Here is a 22,601-nt window from a genome sequence, read left to right on the forward strand (position 1 = left end):
TCTCACAGTTTATCAGCGTCTAATTGATTACTCTCATTTATTTCTAAACCATTTATACTACATTATCCCACAAGACATTAAAACACACTTACAGGGCTGGGGACGGTTACTTAGCTCACCCTTATTCCTAATACATTACTATAAAAACATTCCTACCTTTTTACATTATATATATATACATTTCATTTCATATTTACAAACTATACATATTTACAAATGGGCCTATACATAGACATAGGTATTCCGGAGAGCCTATGGTTGTAGCTAAAGATGTTCATGCAGCATTAAGCAATCCCTTAGGTCTTTAAGGTACCTAATGCTTACTTTATCCATATCCTAGATCTTATCATGTATTTCCTATTGTGAGTTTTATATCTTTCATACAAATAGTGTAGAGCGATTATTTCCACTTACGCCTCACCACATTAGTTAGAGAGTTTTATGTTTTAATATTTGCCTCATATTAAACTCAATAAATAGCTCTTCTATACATGGGTTTACTGGGGTTTATGTATACTTAAAGTGATTAAGCTATAACTGTGTGAGGCCGGGATTATAAATCAGCAGCATCACTAGCTTAACACTATCGGTTAATTTATGTGTCCCTTCATATAGTATTACCTGTATTGGATTCAAGGAGACCGGAACCAGAGGCGGGTTGAATTACATGCAAATTATGTCTTTCTATAACACTCAGCCTTCTTCCATGAGGGTCCCCAAACAAAATAAAAACATACCCAAATCTAATGAGTAAAGCAAAAGATGGGGTCCTATTTAGATATGACATTTGATCGACACAGTGATAGAATTTATTCAATGACCTCCTCTGTACATACCTAATGTTTGTACGTATAGATTCCTCTATATGACGTATGGATTGACAAAACCAAGGGCAGATATTTTAAATTTCCTGTTGCCTTTGTTCCATTATTTAATCTACAAGACAAAGGTAGATTACAGTATTTATCAGGTGCTTCATAGTTATTTAAACCCTTTCCTATGTCCCCATATTTATTTTGCCTCATACCTGTTAGTATCTGTGGTCAAGGTCAGAAATCCCGGGGTATATTGCTGTTCTAAAATTGTAGCCTGTCACTTTGAAAAAATTCCATCTACAAGGCAAGATGGATCGCAATAGTTAATCAGATCTTTCCTAGTAGTTTAAGTTCTTTCCTATGCCCCCATGTTTTGTATGCATCTTACCTGATAGTTTATGTAGAGAAGGCCAGCAATCCAAAGATGTAGGGATGATCCAAGATCGCAGCCTGTCACTCTAAAGAGACGTCATGCACCTGCGGGGAAATATATAATGGGTATATGCTATAGACACTCTCATAAACTCTGAGTTTTAACCCTATCTTAAATATGCACTCGTCTTCTAAGCATTGTTTGTTGCTAGAGGTAACTTAACTATAGAACATAATCCCTACGTTTATCCTCCCAACTGTGTCTTTTACTATGCCCGCTATCGACTTCTGTGATAGAAGGCTGCTTCAATCCAATATTCATCCAAACAATTACCGATGATGTTATTTCTGTGCAGTCTCGTACGTGCCTAATCTGATAATGTGCCCATACAGTAAGTTCTACTTGCAACTATCCATAACGGTAAAGCACGCAAATAGTTGTCGTTATAACTAAAGCTCCTGTTTTCTATCAACGTGCTTAACTTAATATGCTCATAATGACACTTATGTGCTCACAGATGCGGTGCCTAATCTAATTCGGTAACAGAGTGGGAACTTAAACGTACGGCAATCCCCAACGCCTATTCACGTCACGATTCTAACTTCCTCAGTCCCGGAGAGTGTCTTCATCACTTACTTGATTCTCGGTAGATAGCGTACTGTAGTCGCCCTGTCTAATCCCACCTCGTTTGTGGCGTTCATAACTAGTCGAGCTTTTTAAGTCTAATCTTTTGCGCGCCATTATATCCAAGTCTCGCGATATTTAAGGCTCAACAAAGGCGTAATGTCATTAGGACTAACGGCTTCGCCATCTTGGGATGGTGTGAGTCATTCAGTCCACATTGAAGTTTCCTCATAGCTTTCCGGATCGCTTATTTTATTTATATCCAAAATCAAGGGTTTTTTGTCTATTTTACTATGTTACTTCATACGTTCCAATATATAGTGGAAAGCTTATTTTCCAGTATTAATTTTTCAAATCTTTCAAATATACATAACATTTTTAGGCTGTTGTTCACTAGCGTTATGTGTTTAATAATGAGATGATACTGTGGGAAATATGAGCCAGGTAACCACATGGGTCATATCTTATATTTTAGAGCCTCTTACTTGTGTTAAATCATTTATTAAGGCACTCTATCAGGTTTCGCTAATATCCCGTAATGGTATAGTATCAATTGGGACTCATGGCCCAGCCATCCGACAGTGTAATGTGTTAATAAGTCCCCATCAAGATTTGTTATTTGATTACACCCAAGGTGAATTATATTTGGTGTATTTCTTTGTTTTTTTCGATTATATGATTAGATGTCTGTTTCCAGATAATAACTGATCAAACATTTCAAACAATGTGGGAAACATGTTTTAGGCAACCCTGTTGGTCATATCATGTATCCTAGAGCCTAATACTTGAGCCAGATAATATACTAGAGGCAAATAATAACTATCTGTTATGTGTGACTATAGTTCGCATAATGCTTTACTATAAAGGAAGAACACTGCTATAATGTCTCTCATGATTATTACTTATCCCTTTTTGCTCAGAGTCCGCTTGGACTAATTAGGGAAAACATATATGGATTAAAGTATTGCCTGGTTCCATGAAATTTCCATGTTCAGGCCACTGATTGCTGTGTCCAGAATGAATATCCAGTATACTTCACGCATCTTTTTAATTTTTTCTTGGTCTAGTCCTCGTTGTGCTTTATACGTTCTAAAATATAAAGTCTTCTGGTGCGTGATTTAGTTCTGTGAAATGGCAGATCAAAGGGGCCGTCATTTTGCGTGTCCTAATGGCTGAACGATGTTCGGTCAGTCTGACATTCATTGCACTTCCTGTTTGACCAACATACCCTTTTTGGCAGGGGTATATGATCAGATATATCACATTAGTACCTATACAATTGTTTAGATCCTTAGGTTTAATTGTCTGCTTATTAAATTCCAGGGATTGACCCTGTATTGCTGTGTCACACGATTTACAATTTAAACATTTATATGTTCCTAGCACTGGCTGTGTATTAGTGAGCGTGTGTTGGACGGATACCGTTTGTTGGGTCATTCTTGATCTTACAATATGATCTTTTAGTGATTTATTCCGCCGATAAGCAAACATAGGCTTCAGCAACTGGGTTTCTCTGGGCATATTTACATTCAGTATGTGCCAATTGGCACATACAGTTTGTCTGATTCTTTCATTCAGGACTGAATGCTTAGTGATGAAGACCAGACCTGGATCTTTCTTGTCTTTCATGGCTTCCAGGAGGTGCTGCCGGTCATAGAAGCGAGCCCGCTTGTATGAGTCGCGCACTATTTTTTTCAGATATCCTCGTGTAAGGAATTTTGCTTTCATCATTGCTGATTTCTCATCGTAGTCGCCAATACTTGTGTAATTACGTCGTAGACGTAAGAACTCCCCGAATGGGACACTATTTTTTTGCATGGTGGGGTGAAAGCTGTCATAATGCAGCAACGTATTCCTCGCTAAGCATGGGCGAATTTTGCGAATCTGGCATTCGCGAATTTGCGTATTTGCGAACTCGCAATCCGCAAAATCTGCAAACACTCGCAAATTTGCGGTTTTTTTATTTTTTTGTGTGTTTGCAAGAGTTTCTGCCAGTTCGCGAGGGTTTTGTACCAGTTCGCAATTGTGAACTTACTTGTCGGCTCGCAACAGTCGCGACTTTGTTGTTTCTACGTCTGGTTCATCATCACAGGTTCACAGCACCCTCTGTTTCACCACTGCCGCCCTCTGATTCACCCATGCCACCCTCTGGTACATCACTGGCACCCTCTGATTCATCACTGTAGATTATGGGGGGGGAAAGAAAGCACACCTGCCCTGCTTCAACTGACATGAATTAATTTGGGGTTGATTAATGTGTCACTGAATTTAAATTTCCTGTCTGGCACCTGCTTCCTTATCTGTAATTTGCTTTCTGTTGAAGTGCAATTTTTTTCCCAGGACCTTTGTGGCCTACTTGTAGCTATTCTATGAGCCTGTTGGGAGGGTCAAAGCAGGGTCATAGAATAGTTGCAAGTAGGCAACTGAACTCTGGAGGGGCCCCTCAGGAAGCACTACAGGGAATGGTTACTAATGATGAGTTTGAACTTTTGTACCTGCTGAGTGCTTTCAGTTTTGCAAAACTCGTTTTTCTGCAGAACAGCAACTGTACGTAGGCAACTGAACTCTGGAGGGGCCCCTCAGGAAGCACTACAGGGAATGGTTACTAATGATGAGTGAACTTTTGCATCTGCTGAGTGCTTTCAGTTTTGCAAAACTAGTTTTTCTGCAGAACAGCAACTGTAATACCCCAAACAAACTTACTTGTGAAAGTTGATTTCTAATCCAAAAGTGATCCAAAGAAAGTCAAAAAGGCCTCAAATCCCAAAAAGTGCAGGCAAATGTCAACCTGAGGAGTTCTTCTGATAAAAATCATCATTTTCACAAGGTTTATGCTGCTTGCTGGTGGATTTCTTGTGCAGAATTGCAAATTTTGTAATTTCGCGAGTGCGAGATTGTTTTTGCCTGCCGCATCTACATGTTCGCAATTGCGAACTCTCGCGATGCGTCGCCAAACTCCCGCAGGATCCCACAGCAAGATCCAAAATGGTACAGCACTTGCAAAATATCGAGAAAAACAACTCGGCAAACGCTGAATGACTTTAAGTGAACACTGCACGCCGCAATATTGTATAACCAAGCAAAAAAATCCGCTGCGTGAGAATTTTCGGTAAATTCTCTGATTGCGAATTTACCAAAAATCCGCAAAATCCACGAGCGGAACGGATTTTCCGCACATGCTTATTCCTCGCGGTGGGCTTAACGAATAAGTCCACTGCGAGAATACCATTTTGATGTTTAATAATGACATCCAAATACTCAACTTGCTTGTCATCAATGTGGTTAGTAAATCTGATATTTGCATCACATAAATTGATCCATTCAAGAAATTGGTGGAGGTTGTCTATGTTATCATTCCAGATGAAGAAAACATCGTCTATGTATCATGACCAGGAGGTCACTGACTCATAGAACGGCACAACTTTATTAAAGACCAAACGGTTCTCAAACTGGGACATATAAATATTAGCTATGGGGGGCGCACCCGATGCCCCCATACTTACTCCCTGTTGCTGTTTGAATTGTTTACCGTTGAACTCAAATATATTGTCACAAAGGACAATTTTTAGACATTCTAGAATAAATACAGTTGGGCATCTTATGTTATATTTTTGCATAAACCAATGGACCGCTTCTAAGGCCCCCATGATTGGGATGTTACTATATAAGGCCTCTATGTCCATTGTTACTAATAGCTGAGAGGTGTCACAAAAACTAACATTTTCTACTAAATTTATAATATGTCTGGTATCTTTGACATGTACTGGTATACGAGAGATGTGCGGACAAAGAATGGCATCTATATATTTAGCCAAAGGTTCAGTTACTGAGCCTATTGTTGTAACTATAGGCCTCAGTGGAGGATTTAGGGCATTTTTATGAACTTTTGGTATCCCATAGATACTTGCTAACTTAGGATTTTTTACGTTCAGATACTCGTGTTCTTTTTTGCAGATTTCCCCATCTCTTAACGCCTTGTCAGTTAGTTTCTTAATCTTAGTCAACGTTTGAGATGTAGTGTCCTTGATAATGTGTAAAAAAAACCTTGTGTCGTCTAACATTTCTTCCATTTTCGTTATGTAGTTTGCCGTGTCATATACTACAACCCCCCCCCCCTTATCACAAAGCAACAAAGCAGTCATGCATAAGTTGCAGATGGTCCAGCACGCAGCTGCCCAGCTGGTGCTGAGGTGGCCCAGGAAATACTCTGCCTCAGCTGCATTGGATGTCCTCCACTGGCTGCCAATTCATAAACGTGTGCTGTTTAAGGTCCTAATCATCATGTTTAGGGCCTTCCACTCTTGAGGTCCTAAATATCTTCAAAAGAGCTTCATGCGTTATCTTCCATCCCGTAACTTAAGATCTTCCAATGTAAACTTGCTGTCCATCCCTACCTTTAGACTGATCTCAAAGGGATGGAAATCTTTGGCAGTCATAGGATCTAAGGCTTGGAATCAACTTCCCCTCCATCTTCGCCAAATTGCCTCCGAATCAGTTTTCAGGAAAATACTTAACACCTGGATTTACAGTTCTCCCGATACTCTGTGTAAAGCCTTAATTTGAATGCTCGGCCTTGCTGATAAGAGCAGTTGACCAGATCTTCCATCAAATCTGTTTTTCTTCTAGCGCCAAGATGCTCCTTGGAGTGATAGATGCACTATATAAAAGCATATTTACATTATATCACATTACATATCAAATACCACCCAATGCAATGTCAGCCAGTGCTTTATTTGAGCCAGAGCTTTCCGGTGCCCAGCATCAGCACTTAAAATAATTTGCTGTGCGGCTCTCCTTCTATGGCTGCTGCCTGGTATGTCTCATAGGAAGTCCCACCCTTGTCCAGGCATAGTTGAAGAGTGTCCTCATCACGTTAGTGATGTAACATCGTGAGCAGATCACGCCTGCCTTTCACGGATTGTTATTTCATTTGTGTTGAAGACTGCTTGAGAGCGGGCTTTTGGCTGCGCTGGGGGCACGTCCAGCTGGAAGTGTGCAGCAGGACTGCCACACTGCCAAAAGACACTTAAAAATATACAACGTCCTGTCCAGCATGAGTGAAATACTGAATATATATGAGCGATGGCGCCTACAATCAATACAGGTATCATTTTTGTTTATTAAATTCACTTTAGGGATGACACAGGGACCACAGAGGCAAGAGGCAAGAATAACATCTTTAATATGGCAGACCGCAGAAGGTAACTAGGTCCTTTCATCAAGGACTAAGCTTGAGACTGTGAAGCCTCCTGAAATGTCCCCGGTTTAACTACTAACATTCCACTCTTACAGTGACATCATAGCGTTCTAGAACAGAACAGAATGTATCACAATGTTCAACGTGGCACTAGGCAGGGCATAGCACTTGTTGCATAAATAACTACTCTTGGATACGTTCTGTGGGTGTTGTGTAACTATTTCTGTTTTTTTCCCTTAAAGACAAATTAAGTTACAATTCCAGCACAGAGGATATTGACAGCGCACAGTGTCTGTTTCTGTTGAGCATAGTTTACAGTTTCATGTTTCATTCAGGGGTGGTGGCTCACGGGAATCATGATGGAAGGGAAAAGTGAACTGTCCGGGTCCCGTCGGTACCAGCACACCCCCTTCCCCTGCCTTCTGTGTGAGCTTCAGGGAACACGTATACATCACAGTGCTGGAGGAGAGGGGGGATGGAAGATACACTGGTGAGGGCACAATTGCCCTTCTGCTCAGGCTGATGCTACTTGCAACAAGAGGAACGCATGTCCAACAATAAAGTATGAAGGTACATGAGCCCTTATTACAGTCCTTATGCTCACTGCGGTGCAGGCAAAAAGGCCTGTCCCTCATGACTTGTAATCAGCTAGCTTCTTCTGTTTGAGTACCACTTTAATTGTTTTTATTTTTGCAGCTTTACATTGTGGGACCTAAACCCATCGCCGAGACGGGGGCCAAGTGGGAATATTTGATGGGGTAGATGTCACTGAAGTCAATGGTGGAAGTGGGTGGAGCCAATGGAGGATGTGGATGGGGCCAGGAAAGTGGGTGGTGGCCTACTGAGAAAACATTTTAGCACCTGCACTTCTTATTTTACAAATTAAGCACCGATGTCAGTTACAATTGGAGTTCATCCTACATAGACATCCATTCAACATTTACTTAGTCATGTGTAACACAGGCACTGGCTCCAAGCTTACATCATATGACTACAACTTCAACTGGATCAGCAATCAGGGATGAAACTAAAACAACTCTAGTCACACATCACACACTATACAATAACATAAAATAATTAGAAAAGTAATGCCAGGACTGTAGTATTCCCTCTTAGAACACCATTCTGGAATTGTTATGGTTTCTATGCCACTGAGTGTTCTAACAGTGGTGGTTAGTTAGAGAGACCTTGACTACTGAATGTTGTGGATGTTCAAGCTGTCTGATCTGAATAAACTACTTTCTACTGGTCACAGATCTACTGGATTACTTTACAATTTGGCGACGATTGGGATCTACTACTTTGAAGAACCCAAAAGGTGGAGAAGAATTATTTTTTTTAATCCAGTTTCTCAAGACAGCGTTCACTTGGTAAAAGGTATTTATTGTGTGTTGATTGCACCCGCGGCTGATTGTTTCATATGTGCGTGGACTGCACCAGCGAGAGTTCCTTTACTACTAAATGCTTAAGAGCCCGTTTAAATCCATGGCTGTCTCTCTGCGCTGTGTTTAAGTTTGAGCGCAGGGAGCCTGTTTAAATCCATGGCTGTTTCTCTGCGCTGTGTTTAAGTTTGAGCGCAGGTATCTGTGTATGCCTTTGGTGAACCGTGTACTTACTTCTGCGGAGTTTATGAGGAAATCGATCACTTCATTTCAAAGCATTTGAGGCGTTACATCAACAAAAGAATTTTCGCTGCATTTTTTAATTTCTACCTGTTGTCGGAGCGTGCTATGAGAGGAGCGTGCCACGAATGTTCCTTCTCTTCACTTGCACTCTTCACTCGCGCTCTTCACTCGTGCTCGATTCTGACCCTTCTGACAGCATCGCGTGTTGACGTTCTCAACACTGCGTCTCCACGTTACGTTTGTGTGATGTCAAACGCACGACAGACATTTCATCATTGCTTTGGAATCTTTTAAAGAAACAGTGTGCTTACTTTTACCGGTGCCAAGGAACTTCATTTCTTTTTAAACAAACTGTGTTATTTATCTACATTACTCAAGAAACGCCTGCCTGCTACAGACATCGGTGACTACCTTTATTATTTTAATTCATTCTTTTTCTTCCATTAGACATTTTTTTTATTGTTTTACTTACCACAGAATTGTATTAAGCATTGTACTAAGATGTCTAATAATATAAATAGTCCTCCTCACTTTCTACCCTCTGCAGGAGAGCCTAAAATGGAATGGGATTTATGGTATCCCATGTTTTTGGCTTATGTCGATGTAATTGAAGAAGATGGGTGTTCTCCTAGAAGGAAATTAGCTCTACTTAAAAATTGTTTGGGGGGAGCTTGTTTAAAAGAATTAGAAAATTTACCTGCAATAGAAGGTAGGGGTGATTTTAATATATTTGAAGTAGTAATTAAACAAATGAGTACTAGATTTGGTAGGAAAATTAATACAGTGATGGAAAGATTTAAGTTTTATTCCCGAGCTCAAAAAGAAGATGAATCTATTGAAAATTATGTAGCTGCTCTTCGTACTTTAGCTGGTTCATGTGCGTTTGAAACCATTAATTTTGAACAAGTGTTGAGGGATCAAATTATGATGAAGACTAAGAGTAAAAAAATCCAAGAACGTTTATGGATGGGCACAGAATCTTCCCTTAGTGCAGTATTAAATATTGCTAAAGGGATTGAGCAATCTGAAATCTTTGTAAATGAAATTAGAGGAAAAGATACTAAAAGTAAAGAATTTGTTCCTGAAGTAGCTCTGGTAAAAGATTCTCATAGTTTTAAGAAGCCTCCTTTTGTTCCTAATAAAAAGGAGAGTTTTGGAAAAGATAACCGTTTTCTTGGCAAGAAAAACCAAATAGTGTGTTACAGATGTGGTGCGACTGATCACGTAGGCAGCTATAGGGGTTGTCCTGCTTGGAATAAGATATGCATCAAATGTAAAAGATCTGGCCATTTCAGCAAAATGTGCAGATCTTCCCAAAGAGTAAACTTAGTAAGTTATGAAGAGGAAAAAAAAACTTGAACAGGTTTCTGAAATCAATAGTTTGCTGTGTGTTGTTGACACTAAATGTAAAGGCTTTCCTAGTGATAAAATTTTGTTAGATGGGAAAGAAATTTCTATGCTGATTGATTCATATGCATGGTATACCATTATTGGCAGGGATGTTTTTGACAAATTCTGGAATTCCACCAAACGTTTACCACCTGATGTTCATCCTGGTGGTTATTCGGGGTATAAAATCAGTCTTGATGGTTTTATGTGGTCGGATATTGAATTTAAGAATAGGAAGACCACAGGGAAAGTGTATGTTTCAACCAAAGGTGCGTCTATTCTTAGTTGGCCTCACCAATTGGAATTAGGTATCAAGCTTGATCCCAATGCATCATCTCGGTGTATGTAGTACCTTGTGAGGATAATGAGTTCACAGTTAAAATAAGAAATAAGTTTCCTTCTATTTTTAGTGACACTCTTGGTGAGTTTACTAATTTTCAGCACAGAATAATTTTGAAAGATGGTGGTAAGACACAGAGTAAGAAATGTACCATTGGCCTATCGTGACAAACTGAAAGCAATTCTTTCAGATTTGGTAACCAGGAACATAATTGAATCAACTGAATCATCTCCCTGGGTTTCGCCAGTAGTTTTATCCCTTAAGAGCAATGGTGAGCTTCGTTTGTGTGTGGACCTTTGCAGCCTAAATACAGAGATTTGGATTGCTAAACATCCATTACCACACATTCATGAACTTATATCTACACTATCTGGTGCATGTGTTTTTTCCACCATTGATTTAGCTAGCGCTTATCATCAAGTGGTCTCGCATGAGAAATCAAGATTTTTAACAACATTTATTACTCCAGAGGGTATGTTTCGATTTTGTCGCATGCCTTTTGGGCTGGCAAGTGCGGCCTCTGTTTTCCAAAGACTGATAAAGAAGGTCCTGGAGGGTTGTTCCAATGCTATTGCATTCCAGGATGATATTCTGGTCTTTGGAAAGGATTTTGATGACCATGATAAGAATTTGGAAAAAGTGTTACAATGTGTACAGAATAAAGGTTTAACCTTAAAATTTGCCAAATGTAAATTTAGACAAAGCAGTGTGGAATATTTAGGCCATGAGATTTCTTCACAAGGCATCAAACCTAAATTCAATCACATACAAAGTATATCGAATGCTCCTGCTCCAACCACAAAAGAACAACTTGTATCCTTTTTAGGTCTTACGGAATTTTACAGCAAATTTGTAAAAGATTATGCCTCAAAAGTTCATCCTTTAAGATTTCTGTTGAAGAAAAATGAGAAATTTGTTTGGAACAAGGAACAACAATGTGCATTTGCTCTCCTTAAGACTGAAATCTTAAATGCTCCTTTTTTAAGACCATTTGAAGTCGGTAAAAATTGTATAGTAGCCGTTGATGCAAGCAATGTTGGATTGGGATCTGTACTGTTAAGAATATGGGTGAGGAGTATGTAGTTTCTTACGCTTCGAGAACTCTTAGAGGGGCTGAATACAATTACTCCTCCATTGAAAAATAATTGTTAGCTTGTACCTGGGCAGCACAACATTTTAGACAGTTTCTGTGGGGCACAAAATTTTCTTTAAGAACGGACCACAAGCCATTGATCAACATGCTGGCAGCTGGAGGTAGTCGGACATTAACTGCTCGTTTAGCACGTCTTGCAGCTAAATTGCAAGAATTTCAGTGTACCATTGAGTACATTCCTGGTCGTTTAAATGTACACGCTGATTGCATGTCAAGGCTACCTTTGCCAGACAACTGTATGGTCAGTTATATTGATAACGATTCTGATGTAATTTTCTCTAGTGATGATGTAAATAGTGAGAATTTAAAAAATGGTTTAGATGCCATTTCTGAAGCAGAATGGAGAGATGCTATGAGTGAGGATTGTTTCTTGTCGGTTGTTGTTGAGTTTTTGCAAAATGGTTGGCCTGAAGAAAGAAATCTTTCAGGTGAGGTTTCATCCTTTTACAAGATTAAGGAAGAACTTATGTTTGGTTATGGCTTTGTTACTAGAGGTGACAAGATAGTACCTCCCCTTAAGTTAAGAGAAAAAATTGTTTCCATGGCTCATGAAGGGCACATGGGGATGTCTAGCACCAAAAGACGCATTAGGGAATTTTACTGGTGACCAGGGGTGGATAGAATGGTTGACAAATGGGCTAGCTCTTGTTCTCCCTGTGCGAAAAGTGACAAGTCTGTTAAATCTTTGGATGTTAGTATTTCTCCTATTGAATTTGTTTCGTGTCCTTGGAAGAAACTTGGTGTCGACATAATTGGTCCACTTCATTTGACTTCTGATAAAGAAGTATTTGGTTTGGTGTTGATTGATTACTTTTCTAAGTGGACGGAGTTGAAAATAGTTGAGAAAATTACTTCTACACAAGTTATTGAATTCTTGGATGAGATCTTTTGTAGAGAGGGTATCCCTGCTGAAATTGTTTCGGACAATGGGCCTCAGTTTATTAGTAGGGAGTTTGTTTTATTTATTGAAAGATATGGCATAATACATAAGCGTGTTTCTAATTACAATCCTCAGGCCAATGGTCAAATAGAACGCTTTAATAGAGTTATCAAAGAATCTATTCCATTGGCACTTAAAAGTCATATGGACTGGAGAAAAGCGCTACGTGCCACTTTGTTGTCCTACCGTACTTCTCCTAATTCAGTCACTGGCCTTTCTCCTTTTGAAATGTTACGTGGTAGGAAGCCCGGATCTAAGCTTCTTCCTTGGTGGATGAAAGCTAAGTCTTCTACCAGTTTTCCTGATTTGTCTAAGGTTCAAGAGAGAGTTGTGAAGTACCAAGGGAAAATGATAGGGTTTCCTGTTCAGAGAACAAGTCTTAGTTCTAGAGTCAAGGTTGAAGATTTTGTAAGAGTCAAATTTGGCAGGTTTGGTGGTAACAAATGGGGGAAATGGTCTGATCCTTGTAAGGTAGTGGAAGTATTCAGTAAAGCTGTTAGAGTTGAAGATGGCAAAATATGGAACTTTAGACGTGTTTCTTTATGTAAATCTATGGGGCCTAGACTGTCTCCTCAAGCTTGTTCTCCTAGGTCTATTGATGATGGTGAGACTTCCCCTGCTTTGTTGGATACCTTTGGTTGCGACCCACAATTTTGTGATTCCAGTGTGTCCATTCCTATGAATGCGAGCAATACTCATGTTCCTATTTCATGTAACATTCCTGACACTCATGTTCCTATTTAAGCATGGGCGGAAAATCCGTTACGCTCGCGGATTTTGCGGATTTTCGGTAAATTCGCAATCCGCGAGATTTGCGGATTTCCCGCAAAATCCGCAAATTCGCACGCAGCGGATTTTTTTTTTCTTGGTGATACAATTTTTGCGGCGCGCGGCTTTTACTTCACGTCATTCATCGTTTGCCGAGTTATTTTTCTTGATATTCTACGAGTGCTGCGCCATTTTGGATCTTGCTGCGGGATCCCGCGGGAATTTGACAAGCGCGATTACGTAATCGCGGCTTGCCAACTTTTACAGCGAGAGTTTGTCAACGCGAGTACGCCGTGATCACGTATCGCGGTACTTCGCAATTGCGAGCTTGGAGATGCGGCGAGCAGCAACAATCTCGCACGCGCGAAAATATAAAATTTGCAATTCTGCACAAGAAATCCACCAGCAAGCAGCATAAACCTTCTGGAAATGATGATTTTTATCTGAATAACTCCTCAGGTTGACATTTGCCTGCACTTTTTTTGCGATGAGTCCATTTTGGGGAGGGGAGGGGGTGGGAGGAAGGAAGTGCCCTACAGTCTTCAACTTCCTGTTCCTGTCCAGCAGGCTCCTCCCAGTGCTTTGTCCATCTCCTGGTCACTTTTCATTTGGATCTGGAGCTGGAAGGATTACTTTTTGTGGATGCTGCTGGATATTTGGATTTGAGGCCTTTTTGACTTTCTTTGGATCACTTTTGGATTAGAAATTTCACAAGTAAGTTTGTTTGGGGCATTACAGTTGCTGCAACTACAATTTTGGAATTTTCGATTTTTGGGCTGTTTTGGGGCCTTTTGCACAGGGGTACTCAGTGGTGGGTGCACTGAGTCTTTCTGTGGGGTGTTTAGAATTTAAACATCATGGAGGGGCTGGATGGCTAGGGGTTGTGCTGATTTTTCTGTGATTTTCGTTTTTTTTGCCTGTTGTGGCCTTTTCACCCGGGGTAGTGAGTGGTGCATGTGCCTAGTCTTTCTGTGGGTTGTCTTGAATTTAAACATCATGGAGGGGCTGGATGGCATGGGATTGTGCCGATTTTTCTGTGATTTTCTTTTTTTGGCCTGTTGTGGACAGGCCATGTGGTTGGGGGCCATTTTGAGTGCTGCTACAGGCCCTGGCCATGTGCTGTGATGGAGGGGGCCATTTTGAATGCAGGCAGTGTTCTCAGGCCTGCACCCATTTTGCCTAGCTTTCATCCATTATGCCCAGGGGTAGTGAGTGGTGCATGGGCCTAGTCTTTCTGTGGGTTGTCTTGAATTTAAACATCATGGAGGGGCTGGATGGCATGGGATTGTGCTGATTTTTCTGCGATTTTCGTTTTTTTGGCCTGTTGTGGCCTTTTCACCAGGGGGTAGTGAGTGGTGCATGTGCCTAGTCTTTCTGTGGGTTGTCTTGAATTTAAACATCATGGAGGGGCTGGATGGCTTGGGATTGTGCTGATTTTTCTGTTATTTTCGTTTTTTTGGCCTGTTGTGGACAGGCCATGTGGTTGGGGGCCATTTTGAATGTTGCTACAGGCCCTGGCCATGTGCTGTGATGGAGGGGGCCATTTTGAATGCAGGCAGTGTTCTCAGGCCTGCACCCATTTTGCCTAGCTTTCATCCATTATGCCCAGGGGTAGTGAGTGGTGCATGGGCCTAGTCTTTCTGTGGGTTGTCTTGAATTTAAACATCATGGAGGGGCTGGATGGCATGGGATTGTGCTGATTTTTCTGTGATTTTCGTTTTTTTGACCTGTTGTGGACAGGCCATGTGGTTGGGGGCCATTTTGAGTGCTGCTACAGGCCCTGGCCATGTGCGTTGATGGAGGGGGCCATTTTGAATGCAGGCAGTGTTCTCAGGCCTGCACCCATTTTGCCTAGCTTTCATCCATTATGCCCAGGGGTAGTGAGTGGTGCATGGGCCTAGTATTTCTGTGGGTTGTCCTGAATTTAAACATCATGGAGGGGCTGGATGGCATGGGATTGTGCTGATTTTTCCGTGATTTTCGTTTTTTTGGCCCGTTGTGGGCAGGCCATGTGGTTGGGGGCCATTTTGAGTGCTGCTACAGGCCCTGGCCATTTGCTGTGATGGAGGGGGCTATTTTGAATGCAGGCAGTGTTCTCAGGCCTGCACCCATTTTGCCTAGCTTTCATCCATTATGCCCAGGGGTAGTGAGTGGTGCATGTGCCAGGTCTTTCTGTGGGTTGTCTTGAATTTAAACATCATGGAGGGGCTGGATGGCATGGGATTGTGCTGATTTTTCTGTGATTTTCGTTTTTTTGGCCTGTTGTGGACAGGCCATGTGGTTGGGAGCCATTTTGAGTGCTGCTACAGGCCCTGGCCTTGTGCTGTGATGGAGGGGGCCATTTTGAATGCAGGCAGTGTTCTCAGGCCTGCACCCATTTTGCCTAGCTTTCATCCATTATGCCCAGGGGTAGTGAGTGGTGCATGGGCCTAGTCTTTCTGTGGGTTGTCTTGAATTTGAACATCATGGAGGGGCTGGATGGCATGGGATTGTGCTGATTTTTCTGTGATTTTCGTTTTTTTGGCCTGTTGTGGACAGGCCATGTGGTTGGGGGCCATTTTGAGTGCTGCTACAGGCCCTGGCCATGTGCTTTGATGGAGGGGGCCATTTTGAATGCAGACAGTGTTCTCAGGCCTGCACCCATTTTGCCTAGCTTTCATCCATTATGCCCAGGGGTAGTGAGTGGTGCATGTGCCTAGTCTTTCTGTGGGTTGTCTTGAATTTAAACATCATGGAGGGGCTGGATGGCTTGGGATTGTGCTGATTTTTCTGTGATTTTCGTTTTTTTGGCCTGTTGTTGTGGCCTTTTCACCAGGGGTAGTGACTAGTGAGTGTTGCATGTGCCTAGTCTTTCTGTGGGGTGTCTTGAATTTAAGCATCATGGAGGGCATGGGATTGTACTGATTGTTCTGGTTTTTTTCGATTTGTTTGGGGTGTATAACTGAACTGATGTTCCTCTGTCTTCCATTGCTTTTTGGTGCACAAGACTCAAGAGAACCACCAGTGCCAGGAAGAAGTCCTGCAGCGGTGTGTGTGTGCAGCATAACGTCACGCGACGTCACGTCTGGCCTCAGACAACTCTACAATTCATGCAACTGCGGCCTGCTGTCTGACCTGCTCTGAAGAAGATGGCCCCAAAAAAAGGTCTCCGTAGCTCCTCTAGCAAGAAAGTTGCTAGTAAGGAGCAGAAGAAGCAAGTTACCAAGGAGGCTGGTGTGCCGGCCGCCGCGTTTTTTGGGAGCAAAAAAAAAAGTACGCCTGCAGCAGCAGCAGGATCTGCTGGGGACCAAGCTGGGAGCAGCACCCCCGCTCCATTGGGTTCAGTGCCTCCACCACCACGCCAACTTAAGTCAAAGCCCTTGAGTGCTTCAGAGGCAGTCAGTGTACTTCTTCAATCACCATCGACAAGTGATGTTGGCTCATCTCAAGAAAGTAGCAGCAATGTCCCTGAATCAACACAGGTTGTTGTAACTCATCTGACAAGTGGTGAACAACCACAGCCGCAACAACAACACCATGTGCAAGTACAAGCCCAAGTACATGTGGAAGGAGAGGCAGCGCAAGGAGATGCACAAGCAGAGGAACATGGAGGGTCACAAGTGCCTACAATAGTTGTTCCTCCCGAAGTAGGGGCACATCAGGAAATTGACAATCAAACTGAGGTATCATTTGAGGAAGCCACTCCTCCTGATGATCATTCATCGTCTTCCACATCCCTAGCAAGGAAAAGATCAAGGGGGGTGTCTACATCTTCTTCAAGCCCACCTCCTTCTGATGATCCCATTCTGGATAAAGATTGGGAACCATCATCACGGCAGTCTGAGAGTGAGGCACACCATGATCTGACAAAGATACCTAAGCGTAAAAGGAAGGTCGTCGAAAAACTCATAGCTATGGAGTGTGATGAGGCTCAACAAGAAGTGACGGATACTGCTGCTGATGAAGCCTCTCACGATGACGACGAGCCAGTCATCATAAAGGTCACTGCAGCCCCAGCGGTCATGCAGCAAAGAGACATTTTGACCCTATCCCGAGAAGCTGCTGAGCGTGATGATGATGTCGACGAGGAGGCAATGGAAATACAACAATCATTGGATTTGGAGTTAACTAGTACACCAACACCTACCACTTCCATATTTCTTCCTCGCAAGAAGGGACATCCATCCACCTCAACCTCAATTAGTGGTGGTGAAAGTGCAAAACGTACTGAAGTTCGGCAATCCACATCCTCCACTTCATCTGGCATTAGCAGCAGGACCACCACCACCAGTATCGCCGCCTCCTCCGGCCCCCAAAGACATTTCAAGTCTCCAGTTTGGGACTTCTTTAGTGTTTGCCCAAAAAAGGAAAACGTAGCCATTTGTAGCATTTGTAAGCTTTGAGTTAGTCGTGGTAAGTTTGGTACCAACTATGGTACCGGAGGCCAGAGAGGTCATCTTAGGAGAACGCACACTGTCCAATGGTTTGCGCACCTAGAGGCGATCAAGGAAGCCCGAATTGCACGTAATGAAAACGTTGATTTTTCATCTAATGATGACGAGGAGGAAGAAGACGATTCAAACACTTCACTTACACCCAGTACCCCTGTCAGCAGCACACCCCATGTGAGCCACACTAAGAGTGTGGGAGAGAGTGAGACACCAATGCGAAAAAGTTAATCAGCGAGCGTAACTGGGTCGAAGATATCATCATCATCATTCCGTAAATCCTTGGTCCAGGGCAACATTAAAAAGATGTTGTTTACAGAAGCGCAATATGAACGCAACCACCCACTGACGCGTCTGTATAACACTAAGCTGGCTAAAATGCTAGCTCTGGACCTTCTCCCTTTTTCTTTTGTAGAAGGGGTTGGTTTTCTAGAATTAGTGGCAGCGCTCTGCCCTAAATGGAAGGTTCCTAGCCGGTTCTATTTTGCCCGAGTTGCAGTTCCAGCACTACATGAAGATGTTCTGGAGGTGATTGGGGCAGCTTTGCAGAAGAGTGCTGTTCACACTATACATCTGACAACAGACATGTGGACCAGTGGCGCAGGCGCTGATTACATGTGCATCACTGCACACTGGGTCTCTTTTTCAGGGGCTAAAGCAAAGCTAAACGCAGGTGTTGACCCGGACATTGTTTTTAAAGCTGCTCGGAAACATGCAACACTAGCTATGTTTGGTTTGGAGAAACGTCACACAGCACAAAACATTTTGGATGTCTTTAACACAAAGGTCCTTGACTGGCTGTCCCCAAAAAAACGCCAGGTTGGGTATGTTCCCACGGACAATGGTGCCAATATAGTTAAGGCCATGCAGCTGGGTGACTATTTCAGAGTGCTGTGTTTGGCGCACTGTATAAACCTGGTTGTCAAAAAATTCTTGGGTGATAAAGACAGTGCAGCGTACAGAGTAGTGGACACCTGCCGAAAAATGTGCAACCATTTCAGCCATTCTTTTAAGGCCCGAAAGCATCTGAGGAGCCTGCTATATGAACGTCAAATGCCAGTGAAAGCACTCATCCAGGAGGTGGTAACACGTTGGAACTCAACCTTCTACATGCTTGAGCGTCTGTATGAGCAGTATACGGTACTCGATCACTATTTCTTAACACAGGGTACAGCTCAGAAGGAGGACCTGAGGATGGGTGCAGCGCAATGGAACATAGTTAAAAGCCTGACACGCATGCTTCCTCCTTTTGAGTTCTTCACGCGTGCAGTCAGCAAGGAGGACTGTAATTTGGGAAAAGCTATCCCATTGTTGTACATGCTGGAGCACCAACTGAAGGAGGTGTGTTCTGTGTTTGAAAAAGATGAAGAAAACCAAGTCCCTTTTGTTCTGGCTGAGAAATTATTAGAGCACCTACAAGGTGATGAACGTCTTAAAACGATCCACTCAAACCAGCATTACATTTGTGCTACTATTCTGGATCCACGCTACAAAAAGGCGCTGGCAGGCCAAGCATTCTTTCCTTTTGCTGATGAAGATGTTACAAAGTACAAACAGTGGATAGCCTCCTCAGCCAAGTGGTTTGAAAGAGAGCGGCAGCAAATTGAAGGAAAAGGCAGTACATCAGCATCAGCAGGCCATCCCCAGTCACAACAATCCACTTCTGCACCTGTGGCTGTGGCACAAGTGACCTCTCAGCCATTAAAGAGACCGGCAACCGGATCATCTGCACCACCAGACACAACAGTAACATTGGAGGCTGAAGAGGATTGGCTAGCTCGGCTTGGGTTTGGTTCTCAAAAGGTCACAGCAACAGCTAAGCAAAGTGGAGGAACCTTGGAGGAGAACCTTGAGTCGATGGTGAAGGACTATCTGAATGGCTCAACAGAGGTCTATGTTAATGCTGACCCATTGGCGTATTGGCATGGGAAAAAAGAATTGTGGCCACAGCTCACCAACCTGGCTTTAAACTACTTGTCTTGCCCACTCGCAAGCGTGTCTTCTGAACGTGTTTTCAGTGCTGCTTGTGGCATTGTAACTTCCAAACGGAGCCGCCTCTCGCCCAAAAATGTGAGGAGGTTAACAATGATCAAGATGAATCAGCACCTCATACCACCAGATTTCAGAGTACGAGAAAGCGCGCCGGATGAAGACCAGGTGGACAGCAACATAGATGAGGGAATTTCTTCTCTGTCAGGTGACACTGAGTTCACCCTGCCTGAATTCGCAGAGTATGATGACGAAGCCTTATTCTCATTCATGGACCGTGATACCGAGCCCTGAAAATGAGACAACGAATCAATAACTTTCTTTTTCGTCCTTATTCACTTTTATTCCTGTGTGTCTGTCTTTCTTTTTTGTGCACAGTTAATATAATTCAACTTTAATCAGATAATCACAAAAACAAGCCCATCAGCAGAACTGTCTTCACTTGTTTGCTAATTGATTTGAAGGGGCCGCAGTCTGCATTCCTCAGGTTCACAAGTTCAGAAGAACATGCTCCTCTATCCTCCTCCTCCGGACTCCTATTTCCATCAAAGCAGAGGGCTGGTTTACGCCCAATGAAGAAAGACTCAGCACTTGTGGGGGTGTTGTTCTACCTCTTTGCAGGTGAGTTGACGGCTCTGGGGCCATTGCTGGGAAGCTCTAATACCGGATAAAAGTGGTTTGGACCAAATCCGAGGCGGAAATTTTTTGGTGTTTTTGCTGACTTGCTTGCCTTTGAGGTGCTCTTTGAGGGGGTTCCGGCTGTTTGTGGGTGAGTTTCGGGGTCTGTGAGCACTGCTGGGACACTCTAATCTTGATTGCATTTGCTTTTCAGGAAATCCGTGGTGGCAAACCGGACTTATGGCCTAGCTACACAGCGCGTTTGGACCGAAGGCCGAGAAATATTGTAAGTAGGAGATGTTGCTTTTGGCCTGTTTGGGGGTGTTATGATTTTTGGCGGGTGGGTTGGCGGGTCTTGGGACATTCCTGGGAAGGTCTAATACCGGGTAGAAGTGGTTGGGACAAAATCCACGCCGATTTATTTTTGGCTATTTCTGACATTTTGCTCAATGTAGCATTTTCGGGGGCCTGTTTGGGGGGCTTCCTGGTGTTTGTGGGTGGGTTTGGGGGTCTGGGAGCACTGCTGGCTATGGATACTTTACTTTGCAAGAGGTTTGAAGCGGATAGAAGTGGTTGGGACAAAATCCACGTGGAAAAGTCTTTTGGCACTTTTTGTAACTTGGGGTTCGTTAGGGTTAGCCCTAGCAGCAGGATTGCATGTGTTTCGGGGTGTTCTAGATTTTTGCAACTGAGTTCTGGGGTCTTACAGCACTCGTGAGAATGTGTAATTTTGGTTGCAAGTCATTTGAAGAAAATCCATGGTGGGAAAGGGGGGATTTAGCATAGTTAAAGAAAGCCTTTGCCACTATTCTTAACTTAGGGTTTGTTAGGGTTAGCAGTATTTCTATTGCATGTGTTTGGGTGGGGGGGTTTTAGAGTCTTGGAGCGATGCTGGCTATGGATACTTTTGCTTGGTTGCTTGCAAGTGGTTTGAATGCAATCCACGGTGGGTAAGGGGGTATTTGGGCCTACTTTTACTTTCAAAGTACCAGTTTTCTGCTAGGCCTTGTTTTTTGAGATTTGATTGGGGGTCTTCTACATTTTTGCGGCTGGCTTTAGTAAGGGTCTGGGTGGGAGCACTGCTGGGAAGATCTAATTTTGTTCTAAAACACAGTTTACAGTACACCTAGCTTGAGGGGAAAGATCCGCTACATTAATTTGACCATACTTATTTATCCTTCAAAAGGTGACTCAGACAGAGTACGCACTTTCAAAAATATTGTACTGTCTACTAGGAAAATCAAAGTGTGATTTTTTGCACTCCACAGCCTACATACCTTATATTTATTTATCAGTGGTGTTGTAATATTATATCACTTCCTGTTTTTCGTTGAATAATTACAGGCCGGGTTTCAGTCTGTGCAATGGGGAAAAAAGGATGGAGTCAGGCTTCACATTAGCGAGCCGCAATTCAGCATCCGCCAGGCAGGCAGTGGACAGGGTGTCTTCTGGTCACCAACATTGATGGACGAAGCGTCAGATGGAATGGAGGAGTGCCGCTAATAAGAGGAATTTTTTTCTGCATGCAACTTACTTACCAAATTCAACAGGACAACTACAACAACATACAGATACAGTATCCATTGTGTTTTTCTATGACTGTGACTGCATTTCTTGGATCTCTCTCTGCTTCTAAATTGATCCCTTAACACATCACTTAGTCCACTCCACTATCACATCTGCACCACACATAGTCATTTGTAAGTGCTCCTATGTAATTCGCAAGTCGCAGCACGCCCCAGCCCGTAGAGGTCTGGGATGGCCCCAATGATGAAGCATGTCACCAAGGGGCAACCCTGGTGAGTGAGGGGAAACCTAGAAAAAGAGCAATTTCTCCGTGTCTATCTACTATACCTTCCAGACCAACCCCATTGCGTGTTGTGAATGGATTTATAGTGACCAGCAAGGCTCTCAGGTATCTGGCAACAGAGACCTTATGTTGAATATAGTTATCAATAATTCCACACACGCCCTGTACTGTCGCATTCTTTCTTCCACAGTTGTCGAAAGTACTACTTACTTTTCACTGACATGCATGCAGTAGTGCATGCACTTTCAAAGATTGATGGATAGGTTTGTACCCAAAGATTTGTTTATGTTCAATTGTTTGTCCATGCTGTGCTTTTTTTACAGGGTGTCTTCTGGTGACCAACATCGATGGACGAAGCGTCAGCTGCAATGGAGGAGTGCCGCTAATAAGAGGAATTTTTTTCTGCATGCAACTTACTTACCAATTTCAACAGGACAACTACAACAACATACAGATACAGTATCCATTGTTTCTTTCTATGACTGTGACTGCATTTCTTGGATCTCTCTCTGCTTCTAAATTGATCCTTTAAC

The sequence above is a fragment of the Lissotriton vulgaris genome, chromosome 2_1 (genome assembly GCF_964263255.1).
Source record: "Lissotriton vulgaris chromosome 2_1, aLisVul1.2, whole genome shotgun sequence".
NCBI classification, from domain to species: Eukaryota; Metazoa; Chordata; class Amphibia; order Caudata; family Salamandridae; genus Lissotriton; species Lissotriton vulgaris.